At 31.9% G+C, this 5698-nt stretch overlaps 1 pseudogene; it reads left to right on the forward strand.

Moving 5' to 3' along the window:
- The first annotated feature begins 3014 nt into the window (after positions 1 to 3014).
- The window catches only part of LOC111379675, a 3803-nt pseudogene continuing 1119 nt past the window's right edge, over positions 3015 to 5698 (forward strand).

Genomic DNA, 5698 nt, shown 5'->3' on the forward strand with positions numbered 1-5698 from the left:
TGCCATTACAAATTTTGTCAATTTGAATTTTCTCAATGTAAAATTATTTCAATTTTTATAATGGTAAAATTACTGATTAATTTATTTTTTTGTTCGTATTATAGATAAATTTTTTAAATTATTTTCTCTTTATGATTGAACTTAATTTTTTCAATTACTGCTTTTCTCTCCCTCGAAGGAGAAATTTTTTCTATTCAAATTTTTTTCAATATATATATTTTTTTGATTTAAAATTATTTCAATTTTTTCTATTGGTGGAAAATTACTGCTTTTCTTTGCATAAAGCAAAACTGTTTATTTTTTTCATTACTATATTGAATCATTCAATTTCAAAATTAATATCACAAATAGCTTATCACTAATGATTATTTTTATAACTAATTGATTTGCTTTTTTCTTTCAACACTAAATTCATATCAACATTAAAAATGCTAATATGACGTTCAAAATAATCTTATCATGCACCGCGCAGGTGATAGACTAGTAAAGAGAGAAATCTTAATCCAATCGAAAAGAATTCTACTTTAAAGTATGTCAGCTTGTTTAGATAAGGAAATTATAATTGTGTAAAAAAAAAGGAAATTGAGTATTTTTAAAAAGTCAATGACTTAGATTTTGTTTGGTACAACTCAAAAGTCAATTAAAATCAATTTTGTGACCGTTATTTCACTATTACAGTCGTCATTTTTTAATTCTTCTCTTACAGAGAAGACCCACTTTATTTATAACGGTCAAAAAATCAATTATTAAAATTCCTATCAAATAAGCACTTATATAAGCCGAACTTATATAATTTTCCTTTCCTTTTATATAAATATATCTATAATATATTAAATATCACATCAAGTGAGAATCATTTTTGTTGATGATTCAAATATTTCAATAATATCTTACTTTTTCTTTTTAAAAATGTATTTAATTTATTTAACCATTTAGTTATCATACATTTTATAGATATTTTATAGTTTATTTGGGTATTTATTTATTCAATATGTCATCCTGTTTGAGACGGTTCAATCCTTTAAACGTTGACCCTTTTCTTTTTTTGGATGGATGTTCGGTTCGATTTTTAAAACATTGGTTGTAATTGAGATATTTCAATTTGTTGGTTCCTGCTTTTTTTCTTAATAAAATATTTATTAAAAAGAGACTTTTTTTTATTTATATACAAAAAAATGTATATAAAATTTCGAGTACAGGGCCAGCAGGCTCTAATTAAGCACAAGAAATGCTTTCTTTCGGGTACAGGGCCAATGCTTTTCTCCCGTTCACCGTCACAATTCTGGTGCTGATGTGCGCTATGTCCTCTCTCTCCGACAACTTCAATTGGCCTTCTCCCACCACCGATGTTCAAGTAAATTTCTCACATACATGAGTTTTTACTTTTTATTTTTTTGTTACGTTTAATTTACATATCTAGATCTGTGCTTGACTTGGGTGGATATTTTTCTAATAATTTGATGTACTTTTTGGTGAGTTTTACGTGTTGAATATTAATTGGTTCAGAAGAAACGGACGGTGATGATGAGGTAATCCTACCTATGGTTTTCTATATCCAGACATCTTTATGCATTACGCTGAATTTTGTTTTTCAGTGGGTACTTTTGGGTAAAAATATTTTGAGATCAAAGAATGGTATCCAATGATGCTAGATTACCAACCCAGATGGTTATAGATTCAATGAAATGAGTAACGTGATATTGGTTTAATGCGCTGGACTCCAATGGTGCTGATTTGAGTTACTGAGATCATACCTTTATAGTTTTGAAGAAATTTTCTTTCATGCTTTTCTTAATTTGTATTGTGTTTGCTCGGGAATCTCTACCAATCCTAAAAAGGTTCAGTTGAATCCAAGACGACTCAAAACAAAGACTTGGCCAGACTCTGTTGTTTCCATGGTTTAACCTCATTACATAGGAGATTTGCTAAGGGTTTTAGTACTATCACTGCTTGAGTTCATAAAGAATGGAGAGTTTGACAGATATTTGCAACCCATTGAGCCTTCGTAGAAAGTAATCAAATAACAACAGAGGCTCCTGTTCTGAGATACATTAACCTTTCTGAGGTCTTTGAGGTGGCGTGTGATTGATCAGGAAATAGTACTAGAGGTTTAGACTGTAGCGTACTTGAATGAAAAATTCAATGAGGCTAACCAGTGTAGTTTTATGCTCTCTTTTTTTTTAAATTCTGTATTTTTGTTAGACAAATCTGTTTCTCTGATAGCTTCCCATTTTCTTATAAAATAACTAATGGAAAAAGCTTTTTAAACGTGCTTAGTCTAGATGTGATGCTCATATAAACAGCGTTCTTGAAACATCTCCAACCCTGCATCAAAATTTACACTATTTTGCACCAAACTAAAAACCATCTACAACTCATTACACCAAAAGTTGTACCAAATGAACAGTGTTTAATAATTTTCTTATTCTTATTATTTTTTTTAACAATTTATATAGTTGAAAATTTATTTATTTACTATTACAAAACTACTACGTACATAATTACGTTTTCTTTACGAAAATATTAAATTCGTTAACAAATTTTAAAAATGTAGTACACTTAATAAAAAATATCACAATTAAGAAAATATTAAATCATGTTATTAAAAACAATGTAGTACATTTTGAATCTCAAAATTATGATACCACAAATTTGACCTAGTGTCATAATTTAAATATTGGAATTCATGTATTCATCCCACATTGCTTGATTATTATTGATTACATGATCAAAGTTTATTCCAAATAATAATAATAATAATAATAATAATAATAATAATAATAATAATAATAATAAAAAATTACTTAATTAAGAATTAAAATTTATATATAATGTAAAATGACACAAATACTTTTGATATCATTTGGTGATAAATGAAAAAAAAAAAAAAAAAAAAAAAAAGCAAAAAGGACTTTTATCAATTTGGTGCAAAATTGCACACACTATTCACTTGTAAAATGGTGCAAAATTTGGTGTTGGGTTAGAGTGGCATTAGAGCAAATTTTTGGTGCAAAATGGTGAAAATGGTGTTTTGGTGTGGTGGTTGGAGTTGCCCTTAGTTTTCAAGTGCTAATTCTTGGTCTCTAGAAATATTGGGCTTATCTTGCTGAATTTTTTGTTCAATTCATTATGATATAACGTCTGTTGGTTTTTGTTTGTTATATCAGAAGCACAAATGTCGCAGAGAGAAATATATTACAAACACATATTTTAAAAAACATGACAGTTTGATAGATTCATAGTTTGAAGATTCTATAGCAAACGAAATTCCACTTGGCTTGTGCAAAGTGCTTCAAGATGAACACTATTTTGTACCCAGACGGTTGGCTGTGCGTCGAAATTTAAATGGCAAAGGCTCTAATCGTCAGCTTTCTTCATCTATCAGAATCAAAATGCAGGGAGCATCAACATCAAAGCTTCGTGCTCAGTCTCAGTGGTGGACCCAAGGGGGGTCCTCTAGGGTCGCCTGACTCTCCAGTTTTCTCAATTTTTTTTCTTAGGCCCTGTTCTCTTTGTGTTTCGATTTTGTAGTTTTGAGTTTTGAATTCATTTTGTGTTTTGTGTTTTCAGGGTCTATTTTGAAATTGTTGAAAATTCGTTCTTTTTATTATTTTGCAAAACTATTTCACAAAACACAAAAATGAAAAGCGCGTTTGCTTTGAAATTTTTAAAATAATTTTTTATAGTATTTTGTTGAAAAAACCGACACAACACCACCACAAAGCCGACCAAAATCAATACCACCACTAGTCACCATTGCCAACCACTGCCAAAATCAACACCAACACCAACACCAACACCACCACCCATCAACCACAACGCCACCACCAGTTACCACTGCCAACTATTGCCAAAATCAACACCAACACCAACACCAACACCACCACCCATCAACCAAAGTCAACCATTGCCACCACCAAAATCAACACTACCATTACCACCATGAACCATCAAAAATTGCCACTGCCACCTCCACCACATAGGAAGAAAATCGATAGCAGAGGGGGGATACGCAGAAAACAGAGAAGAAAGAAGAACCACATCAATTCAATTCATCAAACACATCATCACAGTGAAGATTAATTCAACAAATTCAGCTACCACATCACCGTCGTCGACCGTTACCACCACCATCAAACAAATCAACACCAAACCACCACTACCATCAACTGCCATCGGATCAAAAAACAGAAAAAAAACCTAACTGCGAAGAGTGACAAAGGACGAACTGCAGCTGACGTCGAAGAGCGCGCTGCTGCGACCTTCGCTTCCGCAAACCCTAGCCATCGCCGAAGAGAGAGATAGAGAAGAGCCCAGACCGATAGCCTTGCGATGAATGGGTCACGGCGTGGGGAGGCGACGTTGTGACACCCCATGTTGACGCCGGCATCGACGCACATCCTTCGTTGCCTTCCCACGCTAGTGCCGGCAAAAGAGAGGAGGAAGAGAAGGTGCAAGTGTGCAATGAAGAGAGAAGAGAGATGGAAGAGTCTGAAGAAAAACTCGAAGGTGCAAGTGTGTCGCCTGTTTTCCGCGTTTTCGTTTCTTTTCTATTTTTGTGAATTCTTCGGAATTTTTTTTTTGGTTTTTGAAAACTCGTTTTTGAAAATGGAGAAAAGAACACGTTTTCATTGTTTTCAAAAATCGAAAACAGAAAACGACTTAAAAACGACAAAGAGAACAGGGCCTTAGTTTTCCGGCTCATTATGAACTATCAAATGAAGTTGAAATATTACATTCTTAATATCATTTTGAAGTACACATAAAAGGTTGAATCCTAACCTTAAGGGTCCCCCACCGCCCCTGTCCTGGAGTATCGTGAGGGAGGTAAATCGCAGGTTATGCCTCCAAGGGTATACGGTGAAAGGCTGTTTGTACACTTGCACTTACCCAAGAGCCAAATCCATATTTCAGGATTCGAACCTTTGATGCGGCAGCCTTAAGTAAAGTTAGATTTCTCCACCCTCTCCTTTTACCACTTGGAGATGTGCCCTGGGGGCCATTTTGAAGTACTCAGCTAGTATTTCACGTCGCTAATGTTGTGCGAAATGGCCAATCATAGTAAATGTTACGACGCGTCAAAATAGACCGTTCCAAACTAATATTTCGAGAACAAGCTAACTTTAAAAAATTTTCGATGATTATATACTAGTCATATCCATAAATCTTCTCTATCCTCTCGAAACTCATTTCGAGAACTATATTATAAACATATCGAATAATTTAAATGAATATCGAAAATAATTAAATGTACGTCAAACGTGTATGCTAAAAAGAGACGTATAACTCGTCTTTTTAAAAAAATCAATTATTTTATTAATGTTTATTATTTTTGCGCGACAAATTTCTCAATACAATTTACATCATTTTATTAGGAAATTTTATTTGTGGTGTGACGTCAAATTTTATTTTTTTTGGATATAAAAATTCTTAATAAAATTTTTATTACTTCATAGGAGTTATAAATTGTTATACTACTTTTTCATCTTTATTTTTTTGATATTTTAAAAAAAATTATATATAAAAAAACTCAATCATTTTTAGGATTTTTTTTATTATTGTTACATTTTCCTCTCAATCAATTAAATTTTTTTCAAATGACGTCAAAAATTTTATTAAGAAATTTATTAGATTATTTTAAAAAAAAATAATTGGTTGAGAGGAAAAAGTAACAATAATAAAAAAAATCCTAAAAGTT

This window comes from Olea europaea, chromosome 3, assembly GCF_002742605.1.
Source record: "Olea europaea var. sylvestris chromosome 3, O_europaea_v1, whole genome shotgun sequence".
NCBI classification, from domain to species: domain Eukaryota; kingdom Viridiplantae; phylum Streptophyta; class Magnoliopsida; order Lamiales; family Oleaceae; genus Olea; species Olea europaea.